General features: G+C 48.5%; 1 long non-coding RNA gene across 1 annotated transcript in view; it reads right to left on the bottom strand.

The window, feature by feature from the left end:
• Nucleotides 1-2,060: 2,060 nt before the first annotated feature.
• LOC142883759 (uncharacterized) overlaps nucleotides 2,061-26,452 on the bottom strand; it is a 140,977-nt gene continuing 116,585 nt past the window's right edge. Inside the window, exon 4 of the long non-coding RNA XR_012926079.1 lies at nucleotides 2,061-2,256. This is a non-coding gene — a long non-coding RNA (uncharacterized LOC142883759). The remainder of the gene's footprint in view (nucleotides 2,257-26,452) is intronic.

Below are 26,452 nucleotides of genomic sequence, written 5' to 3'. Positions count from 1 at the left end.
TGTAATCTGAATTTATACAGTCACCAGTGTCGGGGGCCCATAACATGCTGACAGTGTGCGCCCAGGGAACAAGATGGAGTGGCCAGGCGCACATCAGCGGCAGCGGCCGATGGAAGAGGCAGATAATGGCGCTATTGTGGAGTCCAAAGGGCCCCGGCGCTGCAGCGGCCCGGCCGCGATGGCCCCGGACAAGCGGCTCCTCAGAGCTCGCTCTCGCCGAGTCTGTCAGACGGCGGCATTTAAAAAAAAAAAAAAGAAAGAGGGGCTCGACAGAGCCCACTTGTCTGCTTTTCAACCGTCCCATCAAACGCAGACATGCGAGAGCCTCTGAGTGGCCCGCGTGTTTTTTTTTGTTTTGTTTTTTTCTTTGTGTGTGTGTTTGCGTGAGCTGCCGTCATCTTCAGTGAGGGATGAAGCCCTTATAAAGTGAGGTCAACACCACCACCACCTTCACAGGCTCCCCCTCTGTGCTTCTCCTTGACCCCGCTCCCTCAAAGGTTGCCTTGCCGTGCTACGTCCGTCCCACTGTGAAGAAGGCCCGGGCTGCTCCTCCAGTGGTGCATCTGTCACGCCGCAGCACCGTGTCCTTGGAGGGTGATAAAGTGTTTTTTTCTGTGTGGGGCAAAACTCGAGTTCCCGTTGCCACTTTCAAAGGTCTTGCGAGGTTTGCAAGACGTTCATGGCGCCCAACAGTCACCGTGGTGGCTTCTCACAAAGCCTCGGGTTCCTGTCAGGACCGTGCATGAAGACGTGGAGGAGGGTCCTGAGTTCACAATAAACATGATTCTCATTTCTTTTCCAAGCTGAAAGGAAAGCAAGAGCTTGGAACGCCACGATGATTGTTGTAATTGCATTTCCCCCGATTTTTGCATCCGGCGATCTTCCAAGCGCAGTGTCTCCGAGCGCCGGTTGCCTCGCAGTGCAAGTCAGATTGCTGTAACTGAGGGCTAATCTTGTCATCTGGAAAGTGCATAATACGAGTCCACGTGCGGCCCCATCTGCTATCTACATCCAGCCAGTTCACGACAGCAGATATTATCTTCCGGATGAGGTGGATGCGTTTTCGTGTTTGAAGGCGATCTGATGATTTTTTGACTTACCGAAGGTTCGCTTCTCCTTGACCAGAGGGCACGTTTTTATCAATCTCTTTCTTCCACATGGTGAAGGGTTCAGAGCCGAGTCGGAGGTGGTCACCGGTGGGGCCGGCGGGAGGTAGACGTAACCACCCCATAGAGCTGCTATTGCTCAACAGCAGCCATTCTGTAGCCTGTGTGCTCGGTGGAACAAGCATGGGAAGAGCAAAACCCCTTTACACCGCTGTCGTATGTCTCCCTGGAGCACTAATCCCAATTAGAGTTTACTACCTCAGCTGGCCGGTTAGTAACAAAATCCTATCCAGTATCATGACTAATCAATCTGGGGGACCAGAAGTGACTCCTCAGCTTTCCCAATACAAATTGACTTAGACCAGCGTCGAGCCATTTGCATAAAGTGAAACCCAACCTGGCCAGTTCAATAATAAATTCGATTACATCGTCTCCAGGCTCGGATCACACCTTCGAGAATATCCGACAGTTATCGTCGTCATCCCGAAACCCAGGATGTTCAGTGATTGTCCAGCCGCCGCCGACTCCCCTCCTCTCCAAACGCTCTCGCTCGTGTCTTGGAAACTCCCTTGCAACATGGAGCAAAAATGTGGGGCCGAGTAGCAAATAGCTGGAGGCAGCAGAGGAACCCCCTGCTTGGAAGCAATCAGGGAAAAAGGGGGTGCACGCTAAATCACATAATCGCGGGCCGCAGCAAAAGAGAAATGGACAAATAACCTTGCAGAGCGCCTCATTTTCTGGTCGCTGCAGAAAAGATTTTGGCTCCCGAGTTAATAATAATAACATGGGGGGAAAAAAGTCTTTCTTTTCTGTGTTTGGACTGTGTCGAAAAGCCGCGTGAGTCCGCAGAAACTACTTACGGCACCAGCCTGCGCGAGGATTCCCGACCGATCTCCCCCCAAAATCTGCCATGCGGCCGGTAGACGGCGTTTGATTTGCGCGACGGGAAGAGGGCGCAAGTGGGAAAGAACAGCACATGGGAGAAAGAAATAACACAAAGAGATTGTGGAATGTTTTAATTACAGTCATTGAGATGAGGAATTGCATGCGGCCGCCACGCTCGGGGTGAAATGCATTGTGTGCGCCCAACGGCCGGGTTGTCGTCAGTGCCTGTGTGGGCAGCGCCTCGCAGCGTGGGGTTGACTTCACTCTGTAATCAAATGGATCCATAGCTTAATAAATATTCACTGCCTGAGAGTCAAACTGCGGTGTGAGCTGGTAAAGCCGCCCACGTGCTTTGTCATCATGGACGCCGGGTTTGTGTCGTTTTGACAATCAGGGTTCACAGAAGCTTCTCAGATGGACATCGAGGGAATGAGGACACGGGCAAGGAAGTGGGAACGGTCGCAGGGAGGGAGTCAGTGGGCCACGCAGAAGAATGGATAAAAGCAGGAGGCCCAGACAGGCTCGAACAAGAAGCGGAGGAAAAAAAAAAAAAAAAAAAAATCTAATTGGAATCAAGTGTCCTGACCGAGTGTGTGTGGGCGACTGGATTCCGCAGAGCGCGCTTGCTTTATTTTCCGACTCGCCGGAGAAGTGGGAGTGCATGCGCGAAGGGAAGGGAGGGGAAAATAATAATTGAAAATCCCCTCGCATTTGAGCAATTTCAACTCCTGGGTGTGTTTTGGGTAGGCCAGATGATAGGAGGGTGTGGGGGTCGACCTCAGAGCCGTTTCCACTCCTGACTCCGTTCTGTTGTCGGCTTGGCTCGCGCTCACACAAAGGAAATGCTACCCGATGACAAAGTGAAACCGCTAATTAAATTCCCAGTTGCTAACGGCTAATGAGGCTAATGGACGTGCAACCCTGTCTTTCCGGGCGGGTGGCGGTCAAAGGGCACCGCTGCCTCGTTTTTGAGTCGCTTGCCAGCATTGTTTTGTGTGACTCTTCACGTTGCCTTCTATGATTTACGCACCCAGTAGCTTGACAACCGCCCCCCACCCCCCGCGCCCCCCACTCCCACCCCCACCCATCATCCCGACTGACAACTTTACACGCAATTACATGTAACGACAAGAATTCCCCGCATTTGCGTCATTCTGCACATGGTTCTGGAGCGTTTTCATTGAATTTGCATTGAAGCGCTCGATGCCAGAACTTGTCTTGTTTTCCCTCTCTCGGTATTTATGGTAAACCGAGCTAACCAGCGGCTGTGGCTGACTTTCTCGAGAATTGCACTTACATGAGACGTGTACCCATCTTGTCTTTGTCCCTTGACAGGAAGCACAGCTATTTTCCCACAATGCCAAACTATGCCCTTATAGAGTTGGTGACTGAAAAATTCATAGGTAAGAAAAACTGAGCTTTGGAGCCAAATTGATGTATGTCGATATATCGACAAACTTTCGGATTAATAATGTCTCTGATGATCTTCACTGAAATGATCGGACATACATGATTCACAAGCTTTGGTTTGTGCCTCTCTTTGAAAAAGTCCCACTTGGGGTTTTGCGGGGGTTTTGCGTGCTGTGGTTCACCTGCGGAGGCAAACGGGATGCGGCTTTTCCACGCGACACGTCACAATAAATCCACCCAAATTTAGGGCTTACATGCGCACTAATATTTTTGTTTGGCTATGTTTCCTATTACATCGGATAAAACTCATCCATTCTCGGTTGCCCGTCGGGCCGTTCTAGGCTCTTGTTCACACTGTGTGGGCTCCCCTCCTTTAGAGTTCTCCCGGGAAGCGTTGTGGTTCTCTGGTTTAGGGGTCCAGACACAATGCCGTTCCACCCCCTCTTTTCTCTTTCTCTCCCCTTTTCTCTGTGTTTCTTGCTTTTCCTCTTAAATGCAAACCCCTCTACGAAAGCGTGTGATCTACTTTGGTGGCTTCCAAACCCCCTCCCCCCCGACACCACCCAAACACACAAAATAGAGATGAATTTAAAGGGAAGGGGGTTTGGATTTTATAATATAGTATAATTTAATAGTGTGCGGAGACCCCCTCAAAGAATCAGGCAGCCACCCGGGCAAACGGCAACCACAGCTAATAGAAATTGAAATTATAATGAGTGCAGGAGAAGGCGGGGAGAGAAAAATGAATGAATGCGAGGCTAATTGACAATCTCTTCATTAGCTCCAATTCAGATTACGATCGAGCCTTTAAACCCCATTGGAATGAACATCCGTCTTCCTAATTTACCGTGTAGGACCTATGTTTTGCTTAGTTGCACTTCTGACATGGAGCTCGGCGGCTGTAATTAGTGGTTGGAAGCGAAGCAGGGGCACCGTTAGCTTCAGTGTGACGGTGGTGCAGCAGCAGCAGCAGCAGCAGCAGCAGCAGCAGCAGCAGCAGCGGCGGCGGCAGCAGTGAGAGTTACATCTGTTACCATAAAACATTCCAAACAAATGGCTCTCGGAGTGACTTCTCCCCACATGTTCCCTAAATGGAACACCATGTTTTTGTTTTTGTTTTTTTGCCACACATCTCGCCACCTGCGACAGGGGGCAGCGATCGGGGAGCACTTTGGGGGTGTAATTGAAAACCCCGGGGCTCTCTGCGGTGGACGCGCCATTCGGGGCGAACGTGGCACGGAGGGGAAACTCGACTCCAGCTATTGTTTTCGCTACGCAGCCATAATCAAGGAAAAACCCTTTGACGCTGTAAAAGTTAAAAATACTGTCATTGAGCGTGAGCCCGCTGACGATTAAAAGTTTGGAGGTGGAATATGGAGTTATTTGCGGACTTTACGGGCCATACTGAGGGGTGGCCTCACAGAATGGAAAAGCGGGCGTATTCGGGCGGCTCTGCGGGGGCCGGCGCAGCTGCGAGACGCGAGGACATTCCTCATCAGAGACGGGGTTACCGCCGCATTGTTCTGCGCCGTATCTGCACTTGACATTCAACTCTTAGCCGCGAGCCAGGGCCGTGCCTCCCTTCTCCCTCTCTCTCGCTCAAAAGAATCTCGCCCGCGCACACTCATCCTGACACACCCCTCAAAGCGTAAACATCGGCAGATTCCTGGCTGATAGCGAGACGGTCCTCTGTGAAGGCCGTCCCCTCGCAGGTCATTCATCCTGTTCCGTCGGAGGTCAGGGCGAAAAGAAGCCTCCCGAAGGGCCACGGCCGGGTCGCGGACATGCGTGTGCGGGGTCGGTCAGGAAAGCCAAATAGACCTCCTTTAACTCGGTTCACTCATTGCACCAGATGTATCGTATATGCCACATTTCGGAACATTATAGTAATCATACACGTTCATGGACTGTCGGATATATGTAATTTTCTGTCACATGAAAAGTAAAGTGCAGCATCTAAAGTTTTGCTCCAGAGGAAAAATGCCAAACATTTACTGAAAGCCAAGTGATTTTTTTTTTTTTTTTTTCTCCAAGGCTGCATTCAATAATTTCTGCATCTCTGTTTATTTTATAATTTTCTCCTTTGGAAGTAAGTCATATGCCTCCTACAGTGCGACACAGACATGACTTAACACCTCGCTCATGGTGTATTTTAGGGAAACTTTGTCGCATATTACCCCTTTAGGATGACAATCCTATTTTTCTCTTGGCTTATTATTCATACCACTGGTTGGATGAGTTTTCCTTTGAAAAATAATAATTTAAGTCTATCAGGCTGCACTTATCCTTTCAACGTGCACTTTTTCTCCTTGATCTAAGTTTTATGTGGGAACCTTACGTATGTGAAGCCACAGACTCTTAAAGAGGGTGCCGGAGTAACGTTTACTCTAAGAGGACTTATTATTCAACGTGCGGCTCAGCTCCGCCTTTACGGCACAGTTGCCGCCAGTGTTAAACTCATTGGCAGACCCGTCGTTCACTGTTTTCCACTCCGCGTATGTTGTAACTTGATCATCTTACAGACAATCTCACTTTGTGGGAGCTCAATATATAGGTTTTACGAAGAGGAAAGTCTTTTCAAACCAACCCTAAAACATTTAACACAACTCTCTCCAAGCATATTAAACAGTAATGCACCGTGCACACGGCCGCCACGCTATGGCACATAAACAAGTGGAATGTTTGTTTTCGGTCTTCGGAGGAGCGCTCACGTGCTCTCTGACTGTGACCGAGGGCAGGGAAAACTTGCGCTGCTTTTGCCCCGTCCAGATGGGATGTCGGGAACGTCGGTTTGGAAAAGTTGAAAATAAAATCCACAAAGCAACACCTCATTAATCACCCTCATCCCGGTGGCAACCAGCTGAAAGAGAGCAAACCACGTAACTTTTTTCCCCCTCAATGCCGAAGGAGATGCTGCAAGGGCTACGACATTTACCGAGACATCATGTAGTTTTTTTCTCAACAGCCAAGACCAGAAACACTCAGTACGTTTACATGCAGAGCTTAATCGGACTAAGCGCCTTTTTCGGTTTTCTCGTCTACTCGGACTTCTCTCCTACTGTCCTTTGGAAAAATCAAACATCCACCCTCCAACTCCCACTGTGTAGCTAAGTGGAAGTGGACTGCATCCTCAAATCTAACATGTAGCACCACTCACAGCTTGAAGGATGCAGCACTGATTACAGCTGCAGAGAAATTACACCATAATTCATATGGGAAAATCAGCCAAAATCATTGTTGTCCTTACTTGTACTCACACCTTCACTCATAAGGTGAGTCAAGCAAAGGGCCCTGAAGACTTTTGCAGATGCTCCTTTTTTAGCTTCTCAGGTGTTGCACTGAAATGTGCCTCTGGCTCAAAGGTATGCCCCCCATCTCCCTTTTTTTTTTTTTTTTTTTTTTTGCTCCTTCCAGCCGCTTGCATGTCATGACATATTTTCGATAATTAACTGCTCGGTTTCTCCTGCTGTTGCAGGTGTGCGCGCTTCACGTGTGGCTGGCCGGCTTTTCAAACATCAACAGGAATTACCCCTCGCGAGAGGGAGCGAGGCAGGAGAGGAAGAGAAAAAAGGAAGTGAGAGGGGCAAGGCGAGCGCCGGACCGGGCTCCGCGCCTTTCACCACAGATGGTTATTGTTTGGAATTCCAGGGTCGTGATCTCATGCTGCGCTCTCTCCCTCTATCTCGCAGACGCCGTGGGCTATGAATTAATCAAACGAAACATAAGCCTTGATATTGTAAGTGCTCTCCTATCAGATTACGGGGGGCTACGGCGCCCCGTCAAACAGAAATCACATGACTTCAGGAATGGGCAGGGACGCTTGTGATCACGGCCGTAGCCAGCAGCAGTTCTGGAAGTCCAGAACCCGATCCTCTGGTGCACGGGGGAGAGACATCTGCAAGCGCCTAACCTCCAGTGTCTGTGTCGGCCTCTCTCATCCCTTCCCGTCCCCTTTCTTTCTACTCTGTTTACTTTGCCGCTAATGTCGGGTGGGGTGGGGGGTATCCTGTCAATGCGCGTTGTCTTTCTTCTGTCGCTGTCGCCTCGGCCAGTCGAGGGTGTCAGCGGGAGGAGCCCCGTGATAGATAATGCTCCGAAAAAAGCCTTGTTGTTTGCGCGAGGATGACTCGGAAAAGGCTTTGATGGGAAGAAGTGTCGCCGCCGCCACCGCCGCCTGCCCCCGCCGCCGCCTCACACCTCCCCATTATCCGTCTCCTCCTTCCTGTGTGTTGCGAATGCATCTGTGCATGTGTGTGATCCCCTTGTAAAAAAAAAGAAGAAAAGGAGCGCGGGAGCGGAGCGTTTAGCCGCTGTCACTCACAGGCCAGGAAGGGCAGAAGGGAAGAGGACGCGGGGGCGCTGTCTGGGCTGAGTGCAGGCAAAACCAGCGACAGAGGCCCCCATTACTTTCCCCGCTTGTCAGGAAGGAGTTAACCTCCAAGAGGAGGTGGGGGGGGGGGGGCGGAGGAGGCCAAACATTAGGCTCAATGGTAACTGAGTGTGTAATTAATGCCGCAATGTGTCCAGTCCCCAGGACCTTCGCAACCCTTCAGGACCCTTTCTCAGACTCTGGAAGAGAGGGAGGGGGTCAGCAGGAGGAGGGGGGGGAGTGGTGGTGGAGGGGGGCATCCGGGCCTCCCGTATGCCACTACATCTGTCCAGAGAGGGGATATAGTCTCCGCCGGGGGCCTCGGGCCAATGACCCTTGTCAGCCATGAAGTTATGGGAGACAACAGATTAGTCTCCGATGACGGATGTGTGGAAGGAGAGGGCGATTCGCAGCCTCCTTATTTGCACTGAGTACTTGGAAACTATCAAAAGCTGAAAACTTGGCATTTTAAAACTTGGCCAGTAATTGAGGCACTGCATTTATTTCCTTTTGCAACCAGTGTATATATAAAAAAAAAATAAAAAATCCAGACGTGGCACCATCAGTGTAAGTCATGAATTTTTCCCCCCGTATGCAGCGAGGAGTATTTTAAGGTAGTCTGATGATGGAGGTTATAAATGTTGACTTTGGACAAATTGCTTTGGCTGTATTTCTCTTTCGATATGGGACTCACAAACAATCCAACCGCGGCGACAACGATCAAGGCAAATATTTATCTTTTTGGTGCTGATGTATTTGTTCCCGCGGGGGCACACATTTACATGTCGTAAGAGCGTTTTCGGTGACTCGTCTGGACATGCCTGTTATGGTTCGGAAAGGACGGGTCAGCTCCCATCGGCTCCCATCAAAGGGCTGCGAGATAGCAGACCGGTGAGGGGTGTGCGAGGACAGCTGGTGGGCATTATGTGCTTTAGATATGGTTAGTCTCGCCGGTTTATGGCTTTAACATCCAAATGATGAATGTCCCTCCAGCCGAGATCGAGCTTATCATAGCTCATATTTTATTTGGAGCTTTGCGCAGATTCCTAAACTCCTCGCTGGCTAATTCCCCCCCCCTCATTCTCTCTCTGTGACCCGGGTAACTTTGTCCTTGCAGAGGCTGTGAGAGCGCTCTCGGTTGTATAAATAAATAGGAACAGTCACACTTGATCTGGGAAATATTGCCCGCCTACCATGTCATTTCATGTTTGTTTCAAATGCTGCTAACCGGTGATTAAGTGCATTTTTGGCCCTTAACCGAGATCAGAGAGAGACAGTAAACACTAAACAATAGTTTGATTGGCTGCTTTGTCGAGGCTCGGAGTAAACAAATAACACGTTTAAATGGGAGTTTTGAGCCAGAGAGGAAGCTGGCAACCGTGGCCCCCTGAAGTCTCGAAGTCAAACGGCCTCCTATGAAGTCTCTCCCCACCAGGAATCTTGAAGACCGGGGATCCAACTAACTGTCTCGTCAATGGTGGTGAGAGCGGCTCCACCACATGTGAGCATTCCTGGGGCACCGCAGCCGGGCCACAAGCTCATATTTATCGTGTGTGGTTGAAACACCGCAGAGGAAGCCCACAGCTAGCGCATAGCTGCAGGAACACACACACACACACACACACACACACACACACTAGGCTCAAGGTTCCTCTGACTGCCCAAATCATCTCCTCTGTCACATTTACACAATCAGCACTTTTTTGGCTCTGCCGGACGCCGCCTGCTAGCCGTTAGCTCACAACACTGCCAGTCTCGCTTAAAGGTGGACCTACCTACCTGGCTGGCACAAAGTAATTACTGCCCTCCGAAGTCTTTTGTATTTTAATTGACCCCCAGTTAATGGAGTTTAATCACCAACACCGAAAGGGTTCCCTGTCTTTACGCCGCACGGTGTGCGTGCGTTACAAGGGATGTAGCGACTGGCGCGCTGGGTCGTCTGTGACACACACAGGCCATTAGCAGCCAGTAAGAAGTGCGGGGAGTCCTTCCTCTGGGCCCTTTGATTGTGGACTGTCTTAGTAGTTTTAGTGGCGCTCGCCTATTATCATCCTCCAAGGTAACATGCAATGGTGCTTTTATGTCTTCCCTGAACTTTGGACCCAGCTGGATGTGTTTAGAACTGTCGTAATGTAACAGAGGTTCAAAAGATTTCACTACCTTCCATTTAGCTCTCCCGCTGACACTGTTGGGCCACTTTAATTTGCTTCCACACAGAGTCTGGATCTCATCAGGGCCATATGAGTGAAGGTGGGGGAAGTTGTGCGCGCGTGGGGGGTTTAGGGGGAGAAGGGGCAGCTTTACAGGGAGAATCAATGTGATAAAGTGCAAGTCCATTAGCCACGGCGGTGGCAAAGCCTTGTAGATACCGCCGGCTTATGGGCTGATTAGGAAAAGCCGAGAGTGCGACTGTAAATGAGGGACGTTGTGTCGCGATAACTGCTACGGAGTGCGGGGCAGCGCTCTGCTTTGACTTCGCACGATCGTTTAAAAACGGTCGAAAAAAGGAAAATATGAGGTGAAAAAAAATCTTTCTACCTCAAAGGCCCCCTTGGGTCTAGTGCAACACAGGCCAGGCATGAGCACAGAGTCTTTTCCTGGGCCATGGCGTCACTTTCCCTCGGCCCTAGCTCAAGAGTGCGGTGGGACGCTGTAAAACTTTAGTGAGGGGAGCAGCGCGACATGGGAGTGTCTCACCTCCATTAAAGTCCCTGCCAGGGTGCTGTGGCATTTAAGCACGAGTAAATAAAAGAACGACGAAATCGGCAAAACGCCGCTTCCAACGACTTCCCAACTCCAAGTGGGTTCAAAGCATCGGGGTGACGGCGAGGAGCACGGCATGAAGGGGAGGGCCAGCGGAGGTAGTGGCCCTTTTAGCGAAAACCAAACAACAAAAAAAAGAAAACTACCCCAAACAATCCAACACCCTCTGTGGTCACGCAGGACCTCAGCCAAGACCTCGGCTCCCTGGGAGAACGCGGCCACCAATATGGCATCATAACCAGGGTGTTTTTCCTTACTCTCGTTTTACAGGTGAAGGGTTAAGTCACCAGCATCCGTAGGCTGCCGCACTCCATTTGAGCGGAGGTCATGTCGGGTGCACGCTTTTTCAAAACTGCCAAATAAATTGCTGTAAGGGCTAAGTAGTGATGCTGGGAGTGGGCGACTGTAGCCCGCACGATGTAAATATCAGTCAGGTGCCACATCAACTGCCCCCTGTGCCTGTTGGAGGGGTGACGAGTGTTTTCTGCCAAGGGGCCGCAGATTAATCTGCTGGCAGGGTTGGCAGAGAGAGCGTGGAGGGAGAATTTCTTTTTTAACAACTTTTTACTTTTGCTCCCTACATTTGCACACATATATTTGTACTTTCTACTCCTTACATTGGAAAAAAAAACATGCTTGTTACTTTTGTGTTTGTAAGTTTAAAAAAAAAACAGATTTAAAAGAACAAATTCTGAAAAGTAATTCACTTATTATTTATTATAGTTGTTGAGGCTGGAAGCAATTTGCTGTTGTGTAGTTGAACATAAAACTGTGTCATATTTTAGAGGGAGAGGGAAATTATTTTACTTATCAATAAATGTGTTGTTCCATTAATCGTAAAGAATCAATTTTACTTTTTAATTAATAAAAGTAAAAATCCATCCATCCAACCATTCCTGAGCTCAGGGTCACGGGGGTCAGCTGGAGCCTCTCCCAGCTGTCATAGGGTGAAGGCAGAGTAAAAATAAAAATAATGATAAAAGTATTTTCAGAATCTGCACTTCTACTTTTTTTTTATTTATTTTTTTTACTTTTACTTGAGTAAAGGGGTTAAACCAGTACTTTCATTTTTACCAGAATATTTTTACACAAGTATCCATACTTGTACTCAAGTACAGAATGTTGACTACTTTTGCCTCCTCTGGGGCGCGGTGGTAGAGAGTTGGCACAAGCCTGACATCATCGGCGCTGATACCAATCGGCAGCCCTCCGGTCTAGAGTGAAGGGAGCCTGCTGGGACACGGCCCGACTGCAAGAACCCCTCGCCGAGCGGAACGGGGATTTGTAGCTTGAGCTCGTTGGATGGGACGTCCCCCCGGCGTCCTTTGATGGACAGTGCAGCGAAGTGAGATTGATCCGCGGTTGGAGGTGAGCCCCGCTGGCCCCGGGGGCAGCGAGCGGCGGCGGTAACAGACGAAGGGCGTCTGCCACAGCCAATGATCTTCATCGGTTAGTGTGCGAGGCAAGGAGCTGTGCGCGGCGTGTTTACCCAGGTGTGCGTCGTAGCGTGCCAGCTGCTGCGGAACAATATTGAAAGCGGGCTGAAGGCTTCGCTCAGTGCGCGAGTGTCGCTTCAAAAAAAGAAAAAGAAAAGGGGAAAAAAGGAGCTTTTGTTTATTATTTCCCGGACCAACACAAGGCTGGACTCTCTCAGAAACTGTTTCCCCAACAAAACATTGTACTCCCACACTTCGACCTTTCTCTATCTGACTGTCAGAAATGATTACGCAATTGAGATGATTCCGATAAAACTCTTTTTGGAAAATTGGATGAAACGATGACAATGACGATAAACTAGAAAGGAACGATTAAATCTGGAATTACGAATCAACCAAGTGCACGTCAGTTCTTGTGGGTTAGAGAAGAGCAAAGTTTCTGCCTCGCCTGTATTAGTGCATATTTATGAAGCGTTAAACGCAATCCCAAACAACGATTGGACTCTGCGTCGGAGAATGTTGCAACAGAGACCGGCCCGAGAGTTTGACGACAAGCTCTTTTATTTACTTGCCTGTATAACAGTATTAATACGGTCGGCATGCCAGGAAAAAGTAAATCCTCCAGGACTTGCACTGCGCGTGCACGAGTGTGTGCGTGATTTTTTTTTTCTTTTGCATGTGCAAAATTGTGTACTAATAAATGTGTGTGCTGAGACAAAATCACCCTCAACAATTCCAAAGGTTTTTTTTTTTTTCCCCCACTGCTTCTCATTACAATAGACCTTGGAGTCGCTGTCTATTTTCTTTTCCTTTCCCTTGTCTGCCATCATCTTCATATGGTTGTGTTTTGCATTCATTCATATGTGGTCCGCATTTTTAGTTTGTGACCCCAGTAGTTTTATCGCAGGCAAAATCAATGCAGAAAGGCTATTTTCTGGTTGCTTCCTGTCGCTGCCCCCCATGCAGAGTTGAAGCTTTATCCCGCACGCCTGAGCAGCATGAGCGGTTGTTTCTTGTTGTTTTGAATTTTGCCAAATACAGTTTTGTGACGGCCCAGTGGTGCAGTAGCTCGCACTGTCTAGCACTGTGAGCGTGAATGGATGCTTGTCCTTCTGTGTTGGCCCTGCGACAAACTGGCCTGGAGTGTGAAATCAACAAATTTAGGCGGAACAATCAGATCTGAATCTAAACTGATTGAGCTGGATAGTGCAACTACGCCCCCACAGTGGGTGATGAGTGCAAGTGGTTAAATGTCTGTTGTGCTAGAGTCCATCTGCAAGGACACAAACACAAACAGGTGAGGTGCAATATGTGGCACCTTTGCAATATGTATTTTAGAGTGTTGTTTTCTTAACCTACCAAAACAACATATAGTCTGATCTGATGGCCTGGAGTGATGCTTCAGACAAACCTCCTCTTTGCAAATTTCCCTCATAAGGGCTCATCTTAGCACATCTTTTCTAAAAACATTGCATTGCACTCCTGTGGTGTCAAATTTTCTTTTTTCTTTTTCCTTTTTTAGCTGTTGATGTACATGCTGAAACTTTAAGCTTACTTTACTTCTGCATATACCATTCCTGCGCGATGTGAGGTCTTGCCATCGCCGCTCTGCCTTGAGTCTGTCAATGTGTCCAGTTAAATTGTATATATGTTACCAACAATACAAAGAAAAAATTCCTGTTCATTTATTTTTCCTGGCAATTCCCCCACTCCTCTACGCATTTGAAGCAGAGGCCAAGAATGAAATCTTTTCTCCGGCCGGCAATTCAATTTAACATTGAGACGAAAATGCAATATCTGCCCGATAAGTAGAATTGTGTTATTGTTTAATTTTATTGCTCTTCTCATGAGGGCCAATCAGGGCAGTAATGAATGTTAATGGAGCTGGTGCGGTGCCACATGTTGCAAACGTCGCAAATTGGCTCCTGTAGTCGCTGTGGTTTTCCCAGTGAGCTGATCCGCCCTGACATTTGAGAGGGTATTCCTCATTTGGCGAGGAGGCTGGAAGATAATGACTGCCACATTACATCAACACGATTCCATGCCAGCTTTGAAACTGGTGTGAAGTCCCATGATGCAACGCTTTAATGCCTCCCTGCCAAGAATTGTCATACGCCTCTCAATATTGATTAACTCGCGGGCCGCGCTGTTACATAGGGCTGCACAGTGATCCAGTTTTTTTTTTAAAGTGATTCTAAATGAATTACGGAGACACTATGTTATGTGTCATGTTTGTGTATTTTCTTGAAAAACGTCATAAATCACCGGGGGTTTCAACTCACTCTCTGAATGAGCTTAAATGGAACTGCAATCGTCCGTCAAATCAAACTAAATTTTACAGTTTTATGTAGTCAATAAAATATAGTCTAAAATCAAAGCTTCAAGCACTCCATACATCTAATGGACACTGATCCTCTGTTCTAACATTTTGCTCAGTCTTGAAGAATTGAATGATAGCATAAACAGAGTCTCATCAGCTGCTAGTAGTGAGCCTAAACCTAAAACTCACACACTCATACAATGGAACACCACCATGTCGGAGAACCTGATGGCTGCACAGGCAAAAACAATGAATCTGTTTGCTTTACCTAATCAGTCATTCATACCCTCGTGTTGGACACAGTTGGTTAGGACAATGTTTCCCTTTTTAGCAAAGGCGCTCAATGTGTTTTACTTTTATTCGACCCACAAAATCCTTTAAACCCTGCGGTGAGTTGCTGAAGAGCACTACCGATTTTCAAGAGTGTGCAAAAGTCAAAAAGCAAATCCCTCTTCACTTAATGCCTTTGCTGCCAGGTGTGGGTGGGCTTGGCTGTTCCTCTTAGCCCGTTAGCTTCAAGCCACATGCTTCCAACTTGCCAGTTTCTAATTCACAGCCAGCCAAGACAGAGGTGGTGGTCTGGATTTCCAGAAATCAAAGCAAGATTGTTGTAAACTGCGATCATCACTCCCCCCTTTCTCATCCAAGTAAAGCATTCTGGAGGTGGTAGGAGATTACCCTAGCAGATGTTGTCGTACAGCCGTTTGTTTGGTCTTACCTATTCATCTGGAACACATTACACTGCACAAAGCGCACGCTGCCGCGGCAACATGGGCGATGTTGTCAGATGGTCGAGAATCTGAGCCCAGGCTCCGAGAAAACAAGTGATGTCACTCAAAGTGGTGAATGGGGGGAGTCGGCTGCTTCAAACATTCGAAGGAAGCACCGACACGTGCGCTCATGCTCATACATTAATATTTCAATGAAGCATGGTAAAGCTGCAGAGGGTAACCACTCACCACCATTACCTCTGTGGTAAGGGGGCCAAGCGGTGGTTAATTAGCGGGCAGCGATCTGGCCCCAGGAAAAAGCCAATTCGGCCCACCAGTGAGCTCACTTCCCCTCGTCTTCACACTCGCATGCACGGCCGCTCCCCAGCTATGAGTCAGCCTGCAAAGTGAGACGGAGAGAGAGTGAGAGAGAGAGGGGAAGTCTTTTTTTTCTCCTTCAAAACCCGCATCAGGCTCATCTCCAGTCTCATCACCCGCCAACCGCGGGTAGTGTGATTACAGGCGAAACTGATTAAAACAAAACAACTTTGCCTCAACCCTTCACCACCACTACTAGCACCACTCCTCCACACAAATACAGGACTCGTGGACTGTGACACACACACATTAAGCTGCAACAGGATGTTAGCTGGATCCAGGGCTAATATATATATACATATACATATACATATATATGTATATGTATATATATATATATATATACATATACATAGTTGAAAAAAAAGAAAACATACATACAAACATACATACATACATACACGCACGATGTACATGTATATATATGTACATATATATATATGTACACATACATATATGTACACACACACACACATATATATGTATATATATAATATATATACATATACACATATATACATACATATATATATATATATGTATATATATATATATATATATATACATCCACGTTTTCTTTTTTTCAACTCCAATTCCATCCTGACGGAACACAGGTGCCCCACTGAATGCACACGAGATGACTCAGTGCACGCTTCTCCAGTTTAATCGCTGAATGATTATTCTGTCTTAAGGTATTTCCTCACGCTCGCGCTATGGAACCGCTCGGAAGCTTCATCCTCAACAGCCTTTTTGTGGTTTCGTCCTTTTTTTTTTTTTGCAGACAGGGTTAAGAAAAACTTGATAATGAAGTGATGGGAAAGCAGGTCTCCGTCGCCGACCACATAAACATGCCTGCGACTTTTAAGGGATTTCGCCTGAGACATCGGATGCAGGTGCGCTGAGGAGATCAAAGAGTTTGAGTAAAACCTACTTAGTGGGAGAACTCCAAGAGAGTTGATTTATTCAGCCAATCCCGCTGGAAACACGCCCTGTAGTTTGGTGGAGACTCCAGTTAATGATGTTGTGTGTCTAAGAGCAGGATGATACGTTTTCTCTTGCTGAAGTGGAAAAAATACCAAATGGAATCTGCCAGTCACCTGCATTGGAGGTCTAACTTTGTTTACCAGGTTTCGGAACGGACTGTATTTTTCTGCATAACATCTGTGATCTTACATTTTCTTTCAGGAACATAGTGCATCGTGACACATGTGGCTCAAATTATAGGTTGTGTTGTACTTTGGGCATCCATTAATATACCACAGTACATATGATTTGCCTCAGGGATCGGGGAATTCTGCACTTTGGAGGGGCAATGTAATGCACTCAACAACGCAAAAATGTCGCTGCTTTTTTTTTTTTTTTTTTTACGGCGTCTCCAGTGACCCTGCCACCCTGGCTGGCTGCACTGCGTTGTTTTTAATTTGGCAGATTAGCTTACACTGTAGAGTGGAGACTTCAGTCAGGAATGGAACCTCTCCAAGGTGCACTGAACATTTGCTGTGCGGTCATCGAATCCACCGCACGCACGGCTCCAACACAAGTCAGCGCGCCACTGAGGGCGAGGAAGCCATCCAGCAAACACACAAGGCTCTCACTGTAGGGCCTCGCCATCGCCATGGCAACTGTATGTTTGACTGTGCAAATCAAACCTAATAGTGCACAATAAAGCTTGTCGCTGCAAGTGTGCGGCGCTGAAATAGAGCCCACGGCATCACTGCGTGGCAGGAACATGGCAGAGTCCAAGCCATGACTGCGTGTTTAATCAGGATAATAAAAAAAACAATAATATTAATCATAATATGTTCCCAAACAGGTTGGATTGAGAGTCTGAAAAGTTTTACTGTTTTGGGTGTTACATATTTCATACTGTTGAAACCCAGCGGCAACCAACAGTCAAGAAAACAACCAAACGTCAATGACTAATAATGTGTTAACAATAACCCAGGGACCATATTCTGATTAGGACAGCGTTCCTCCAGTTTTTATATCCACAGCAGCTTGGGGGAGGTTGTTCTCACGTCATTCAGCACAGTCAGTGTTCGAGGGATTGTGACATGTTTGACTCTTTCTTTTGTCGAGCACTCTGGCCCCATCCAAGGAAATGAGCGGTTCTTTTTTTTTTTTTTCAATGATTTATTTTTACTTTCATGCTGTGTTGCTTGAACTTCAATCAAGAAAGTTACTCCCACCACCTAACGGTTGTGACATGAACGTCTACGTTCGTGTAGAAGCATGAGGCTCACATGCACGGTCGTTGTATAGTGGGACGCGTGCTTCATCATAGTGGAAAAGGCTGCAAAAAAAGAAAAATCCTGACACAATATTTATGATGATTCAAGCGTTTACATGTTTCAGTAACATGTGTAAGAACAGCACTGGTGGCAGGTCTTATTGCAGCTATTGCTTCACCTGAAGGTGACCGTATTCTCGCTGATGTTTGGGAACCTGTATGACCCTAACTGGCTTTAATATCCTAATATTACTGTGCAAAATGCCTGCAAACATGCTCAGGGATTTCTGTTTGCCTATGCCTGAGCATGCTTGACCTTGCGTGTTGCTCCATGGAAAGGCCGATGCACGTAATGCAACAGCAAAAAAACTATTGTGGGTTAAAGGTAAACAGCAGGCAACCAAAGTGTCTTCCAATGTCTAACACTTTGACCGTGGCATAAATGATGAATGTTGTGTTGCAATATGCTGTAAAGTCTTATCTATTTTTTTTCTTTCTTCTTTCTTTTTTTGAACTTTATAGTAGGTGTTTGAATATGAATGTTGTATTACTGTGTGCTCTTGGCTCTCTGGACAGCTTGTCATGTATATGCTATATGTTAGTGCCCTATCAAGCGTCCAATCATGTATTTCTCTTTATATGTATTTTATTGCCTTTTTACATCTTGGCCAGGGGACTGCAGATGAAAACTAGCCTTTTGACTAATTCTGGCTTTTTTTTTTTTTAACCATGTGTATCCATTTGTTTTATAAAATTGTATTGTCCCTTTTCAAATAAAAAAAAGAAAAGAAAAGATGTTTACGTGAGTGCTCGGCTCCTTTAGGCATGCTTCAGTTTCCTGGACAGCCTGAAATGAGGTCAAAAAGGCTTCACTTCCTGATTTTTTTTTTTTTTTTTTTTTTTTTTTACATGGCCTGAGAATAATAAATAAAAGAGAGGGAGGGAGGGAGGGAGAAAGAAAGAGATACAGTATGCCCTGGGCGATTCTCATGAAGGAGCTGTGGGAACTGGCGAGACCTGGACAGGTCAGCTAGTGTTGTTAATGAGGACAATAGATTTGTGCTGATGTGAACATTTATGGTCCTGCTTCAAAACATCTGTATTTAGAATAGAGTCGAGTGTGTCCACTCCAAAGACCGCTGGGATTAAAGGGGTTCTTCACATCAATAATTCACATAAATGAAGCCCTACCGCCTTCCAGTGGGGAACCTAGTCAACACTGTTTACTGTTGTGTAGAATGCCAGTCTAAAAGCAACCTCTTTTGATTCCCTGCGCTCGGCCACAGTGATTAAAATGCATTATTACTGCACATGAAAACCGTTTACATTTAAAGAAACTCAGTAACAGAAAAAAAATAAATTCTTCTCTAATTTCCCGTTTCTGTCAGTGGAACTGATCTTTGACGGCGTTTTGCAACCATGCCTGGCATTTAAAGCACTGACTGAAATCCTGTCGCTGCCTGCAAATGTTGTGTGGTCAGTATAATCAAAAGGGACACATGCATCTCAACGGCCAAACATATCTTCTATAGGTGTGCACACTGAATCTGCAGTGTCATGATCAAAGCAACTGAATCCCTTTTCCCGGTCCTGTCCCTTCAAATTGCACGGGAATTATTTTTCTTTTTTGCGAGGGAGTTCAAACACGATGTTTGAGCTGGGATCCAAAGACCCGCGTCACTGCTGCCATCACCTGTCATGTGCTGTCCAAGAAGACATTGCTGTTCCAGCAGACAGGTTTTGGCAAAGGCTGCTGCCTGCACTTACTTTTCCATTTTAAATACGCCTCTGCACGTTTAGGTGGCACTCGCTGAGTGGATTCATTGGCTTGTTGCATCAGGCAGAGGAATCACACATCAGTCACTGGAAGGGAAGGCCGAATGTTGCGAGATGCGGCGGCAACGCAGCTGGTCACACAGAATTCCTGATTCGTCAGCGCGCTGACACACCGACGGTCACAGGTCCGCTGGGTTGTGACTACAACGACTGTTTGCGTTATGGCTGCTGCACATGCTGTAAATGATCGGCTCCGTGAGCTCTTTGCCTCTGCACGTTGTCAGCGCATCGCTCCGTTCGCGAGGCACTGCGCCTTGAACTATCGTTCGTCACGTTTCTTCTCATTTTTTGAAACGGAGAGCAAAAAAAAAAACAAAAACGCGACAGACCTCCTCCAATGGCAGCACTCGGTGGGTTCTGAATCTTGTTTTGTTTTTGCCGAGCGCTCGGAGCGGTTGCGAGCTGCTGTCAAACTGCCGTGAATAACTTTCATTCAGTGCTGAAACAGCTTTTCTCACTGGAGGCCTCGGATGGGAGATGAATGCCTTCAACAAAGTGAAGCGGTGGCAAGTATGGACACAAAAAGATGAAAAGATGATAGCCCCGCCCCCATCCATACACGGCGAGGCTTACACTTGCGTACCTATATTTCCCAAATCTCTGATGTACGCCCAATTACGCACGCCCACGCTTTACGAGGTGCGCCCTTCTTCAGCGCATCCGACAGTAATGGAGCTGGACCGATTCCAGGCACTCCTTCAACAACGCGCGATATTGTGCCGAGCCCCACTACACGGGAGGTGGGTGAGAGCACGAGGGATCAGAGAGCCAAACACTGCAAACATAAATGAGATCGGTCCCTATGGACGACACACAAACAGTCATTATGGAGCTCACGGATCACAGCCTCGGCTTTGTTCGCCTGTCGTGCAGCTCCGGGACTTGAAATCCTTGAGACAGCGAGACGCGTCTCCTGACGAGGCCTCCTCACCTCCAAGCACCACCCAAAGTCTTCTATCACGTCAACATACCACGTCTAATGGTCACCACAGGGATGAGTGGATTTTCTGCCTGGTTTGCCCCCAATGCGGCCTCCTGCGACTGCCGCGTATCCCCGCTGAGTGAATGTTTCACCGGCACCCTCGCCGGGAGTTGACACAGGACGACACGGGGCTCAGCCTGGAGTACAAACACTGTTGCGGCGGAGGGGCGAAGCGGAGGTGAAGTGCTTCCAGGGAAAAAAAGAGGGTTACAATGATGGTACAAAAGAGTCGGCGAGCAGTGCAAACAGGAGAGGAGGCTCGCGGGATCATTACCCGCCAGGATCGGACTTCTTGTTTTGACATGCACAATGCATACCCCCCCCCCCGGGAAAAGAAAGGAACACGGGAGACATATGAGGGCAACGTCAGAGCCCGGAGTGATTGAACGCTTCCAAACGTCGTACAGTCACCTGAGCACACACGCAAAGTCCTCCTGCAAAAGTTAGCGGGACCAGGCTATTTGTTCGTCTTTTGTCCTTTGGCCGTGCGGTCCCGGGGAAGCTCGGCACTGTGACACAAATTGATGGCAACTTTCCTCTGACTTCTGCAGATAACAATCGCGAGGGCGGCAGAAGCCTAAAAACAGCCGCCGAGGTTGACCTTTAGGCAAGAGCGTCTTTGATAGCTGCCGTTTTCAAAACATAAAAGGGGAGCTTTATGACTCAGCCTGTAAGTGCTCGTAAGTGCTAAAAAGTGCTCCCAGCAAAAAATGCCTGGATTATCTCCGACCGCGGAAATAATACCTTGTTAAAATGATAGATTAACAAATCTTGGCACTTACTGTACATATGGAGAGTTATTTCTCGAAGACATACACACTTTCCCGTATTAATGTCGAACCTTAAGTTTGTTTTAAGACTCATCTGTGGAGAAACGTGGGTAGTAGCACCCTTGCACTTATTCAAAAGGGCATCTTTTTAATCATTAAAAATGTAACTTTTCTCTTCTCTATGTGAAAAACTGATTCTGTGTTGTGCTAGATACTTAATCCAAAACTGCCATAAGATACACTTGTCCAGTATCTTCGCAGTGTGTGACAATCACACGTCCGACTACTTTGTGCATCTCTTCCTCAAGTGCCCTTCCTTGCACAGGATGTCAGAAAGTCATATCACTCACACAAGAGTACTTTCCCAATTAAAGTCAAGTCCGATTCCACTTTCATTAGATTTGGCTCGCTATGCTTTGCGATTTGTTTACTCGGAGCCGCTTACGTCAACTTCAAATAACCTGGCGGAGGGAGACTTTGTGGCCTGAGGGCTCCCGGAGGGGGCCGCCGTGGTAAACACCCGTGCTTGTTTCTCGCGAGCTGTGAAGCGCAGACCCAGAGGAGTCCGAGCCCATTAAGCCAGAAGAGACTGGGGCTCCACTGCAGCCACTAATTTCACGCTATAGCGGCCAATACCGGGAGAGACGACAGACGGCTGCGGTGCGCTGCTGCTTATCAGGAGCCAATGAGAGGTAGCGCAGCTCCCGCCGCTGCGTACGTACGTCCCTGCCCAACACATTCTCTGCTGCTGTTTTGAACAATCCTGTCACCTTCCAGAATTCCTTCCCCCCCCCACCCCCCCACCCAAACCCTTTTCCCGCACCCTCCCCCCACCCCACCCTCCCTCCCAGTCCTCATTAAACTTCCAGAAAAGAAAACGTGTTTAGTGTGAGCTCAGGGGGGGCCCCTCGGCTCAGTTGTGGCAAAAGAACTGTAACGGTTAAGGGAGGGAGGTCTCACCCGGGGGGGAAAAGACACCCACGTTTGACACGCATGACGCACGCACACACAGATCAGAGATCAGCCGTGTTTTCAGGTGACACTCAGGGGGCGGCGAACAAACGGAGAGTTTTTTTTTTGTGTGTAGGAGGCAACGGCAAAACTCCTGATGCGTCTGGGGTGATGGAGTGAGGGTGGGGTGTGGTGGGGGTTGGGGGGGCGGGGGGGAATAGCCCAAGGAGACATGATGCTTGTCTGGCCTGTTTCCCGGCCTCCCGTGTTGGAGCATGAAAAGGAGCTCGTCGTTTACACCCCAGTGAAAAAAAAGCCACCATACCCACGGCAGCCACCTGGATGTTATTTGGGCTAATGGACTCGGAGGGGCTTTACTCAATCGCAATCAACATGGGGGGGCTCGTCTCTGTTTTGTTCCACCTCTATGCCCTCCCCACTAGCACCACACACACACACACACACACACACACAGCCCACAACCCCCTTTGTCTTCCAACTCTGTTGCACCCCTCCCGCCGGCCCCCCGCCTCTCCCAACATCCTTATCTCCCCACCCCCCCTCGCCGCGTGTTTATTTTATTTTTGCGGAGAGCTGTGTTATGACAAAGGCTTCACTCCCCGGATGCGTGCAGTCAGCGCTTGTGTCATGCCCTTATGAGGTATGGGGGCCCTCACCAGCCCTGCCAGCACCACCCCGGTCTGGCCTGGCCTGCTGCCCTTCCCAGGCGGAGAGGGCTGACTGAGGGAGGGAGAAGGGAGGAGGGAGGAGGGAGGGGCGGCGAGGGACTCCTGCGACACGCCCAGTCCAGGCCTGGCACTGATGGAAACTTTACACACACATGCATGCGCGCAGGCTCGCAAGACGCTGGTAGAAAATAGCTTGATTCAACAAATATATTTTTTTTCTGTTACATATTCTGTTTTGCTCCCTCGCCGTTTTCCCTGTCTGGCCGTATTACGTCACACACACATAGCTGCAGAAAAAGCTTCGTGATTGTTTACCATCCATCACGGAGTCCTGGAGGCTCAGATGAAATCATGTACGGCTCCGGGCAGCGCGGCGCAGTTCATCATGCAGCCGACTCATTTGTCCTTCTTCTTCTTCTCTTTTTTTTTTTTTTGTTGCTGCTGGCTCCTTTCATTAAAATCACAGACGGGCTGGATCGGAGGGAGAACGCATGCCTTCGTGTTTTCCATTAGAGCCCCTCTCACTCTTCCATGCCTATCTCTTTCATCCCCCTTGACAAAAATGACAAACACATTTCTCTGGTGCCTTGAGTGCGGATCCACTTCACGTGCCGCATCGTGGCGAGAGAGCCTCGCCCCCGTGACAATAAGCAGAGTCAAGACGGGGATTTCTGCCGCTCGCAAACAGCGTCTCACCAGCGGATTCGAGTGGAAAAGTTTGCGGCTGAAATAATAATACAATAAACCCCCCCCATCAAATTATTCCGTGAAAATATTTTGTTTTTCACGGGTTCTTCCCTCTGCTGGCCCGACGACAGGTCAGCGTCAGAACCGAGATGCCACTCAAAGCGCCACCTGACACTGCACACATGTGACTTTGCATGAATAATAAGCGCAGCATGATAAAAAGCTGTCAAACGTGTTTCCACTCGTCTCATCTTTACTCCGTTTTTTCCTCCCACCCCCCGAAAAAGCGCAGAGGCTCCAAAGCAAAATGTTGCATTTCATCATTTTTCCATGCTTTAATTTTTTCACCGCAGAGCCTGACATGTTTTAAGAGGTGCAACCTAATATTGCCTGAACTCCAGGACCTACCACAAAGATCTCTGGGTAAATGGGAGGGAAGGAAGTGCACAGACAGGAGGACGGGCGTGGATGGAAAAGTGCGCAGTTACTTGGCTGTAGCACGCCCTTAAGTAACAACACATGGCAGCGGAGGAATTCCACAGCCCCAGACGCTCGAACACGAGCGGGGATGGGAACGGCCGTCCGCTTGTTTGCACCAACCGGTCCCCGAACGGGAAGCTGATAAGACTCTGCCATACCTAATTCCCCCTCCGTGTTCTCAGCCTGGGTAGGCATCACAATGGGCATGATTCATGGGGGTAATTACGCCAGCTACTGACTTGGCTCCTGCGTGCATTTGGGAAGAATGTGACCTCACAATACGTCTCTTTCAGGCCCGTCTCTGTCTTGACTTCCACCAGCTCTTCTTAAAAAACCCTCTTCTGTTAGAGGCTGCAGCCCGACGACGGGGGGAATGCGGCGGGGAGGCAAAGGCAGAGCGGCTAAGTCGAGCTGGAGAAAACAAAAAAAAAAAAAAAGAAACCCTGCAAACGCACTCCTCCTGCTCCATTCCTCTCGCTTCATCACTCTCTGTCTCCAAGGCCAACAGCTAAATAATGTGCAGCGCCGCAGAATGGGAAGGGAGGGCGGGGTTAAACAATGAATTTAAAAAGGCCGACCGCTGTGACGACCGCAGAGACAAGAACCCTGATTGCGCGCAGGAAGCAGTAGGTGTGACGGCCGGGGCTGCTGCCGCGCGTCCGGCCCAGACGGCGAGGAAAAAAAAAACAAAAAAAAAAACACACGTGACGGCGAGCGGCGTTTTGCCAAACGAGGCCCCTTAAGCTCTGCACGTCTCATGCTTAAACAAACTGCAGTCATCGGCGGTGATTATTTTCGCAGTACGAGGCCATTTGAAGCTGAGTTAATTCCCGGTTACATTCCACCTATCACAGACACAAAAGGCTCTCGTCTTTATCTGCAGCCGGCGCTGAAACCTTAATTGCGCGGCGGAGCGACCCGGGCAAAAAGGAGCTTGACTGACGTCGGCAACGGCAAGTTAAGGAATGGCGTGGCAATACTTTACTTCTTGGTGTTTAAAGATTTATTGAGCAGATGTGAAGTAAAACACGGTAATAATTTGTCCTTTTAAGCCCAGAAGTTAATTTTAGGGCCAATTACCAGCACGAAAACAGAGGGAAGGAATCAGCAACGGGCTTAAGGGACCTTTTATCCTCAGATGCAGAATGTCTGTAATTTTGCAAGCTCATCGGGCAAATGACTCGCTCTTGGATGCGGATCTTGGGAGTATGAATTATTCCGCCCCTTTGAAGAAAGGAATCAGAACAAAGCCTCGCCGGTGCAATAAATCTCGGCTTTATTCGGGGCTTCTCACCGCTGCCCTGTTCAACAAGAGCGGCACCGTCGTCAAAATGCTGAACACACACCGTCATAAACACTTTGGGCCTGGCACACGCGATGGCACACACGCACACGTCGCACATGCAATAAAGGGCGTTGACACAAATACATTTGCGGTTGTGTTGGGTCACCCTCCTTTACATCCTCAAGGCGGTCTGCTTCACAGGAGGGGAAAAATATGGCGTGATGTCACCGCCTGGCGCGGCAGCAGCAGCAGCAGCAGCAGCAGGCAGGCGGCGGCAGCGTCTGAAAGCTTCTCGTGCGCCGCCCCTGAAGAGTGAGAGGCAGACGTGACTCAGAACGAGTGCCGGGACGACCAGAGCGAAGGCTGGTATTCGCGCGAGCGTCGAAGCGTGTTGCCAGAGCGCGGCCGCAGTCTGCCGCCGCCGCCGCGACATCTGATCGTTCCGACTCCGACTGAAACTCCGCAGCCGTGCCATCGCCGTCACTTGCGCCGCTCCCCGCCAGCGTCGCTGGCACCGCCGAGGAGGCCCCAGCGGCATTGGACTGAAAACCACCGAGTGGATTTCATCATAACAGAGCTTCATCTGGCTGTCAGTCTTGGTTCTCCCCCCTGCTAGTAGCACAGACCATGGCTTGTATTCCACTTTAAAAAGCCCTGGCATGCTGGTGCAGGGCCTGTCAAGACTCGATGGGTCAGTTTTGGAATATTGGGCGCAACCCGATTCATGTCCTCAACTGTTTTGCGCTGGCACTGTCAGGAGGGGATACCCAAGACTGAGTATCCAACACATCTGAGGCAGCGTTGTGTGGCGATCGTGAGGCGAACAGGCGTCTGGCATAACTGCGAACTTAAAGTCCAGTCATTTAATATGAGTCCTCTAGCTTTTTTTTTTTTTTTTTTGCATTGGACATTCGAGGTCTGTGATTGGCTGCCTGACGTGGACTGGAGGCCGACTCCATCCCTGGACACACTTTGAGCAAAAGTTCAAAAGATTAATTCACCAAAGGAATCCATTCAATTTCCCAGCTATTCGTACCAGAAAAACAGCAATCATGCTGAACTCTGCGCATGTTTGCCAGTAGTAGTAATGTCGATCTGCTCTTTCTCAGCGAAGGATGTGATCCCTTACCTTAATGTGTTCATGCCAACCGCTGGTGCTCCTTTT

Source organism: Nelusetta ayraudi, unplaced genomic scaffold, assembly GCF_046127955.1.
Source record: "Nelusetta ayraudi isolate G7.1 ecotype Tasmania unplaced genomic scaffold, CSIRO-AGI_Nayr_v1 ptg000008l, whole genome shotgun sequence".
Taxonomy (NCBI): Eukaryota; Metazoa; Chordata; class Actinopteri; order Tetraodontiformes; family Monacanthidae; genus Nelusetta; species Nelusetta ayraudi.
Note: the sequence above shows the minus strand (reverse complement) of the source record. Positions and strands in the feature narration are given on the sequence as shown.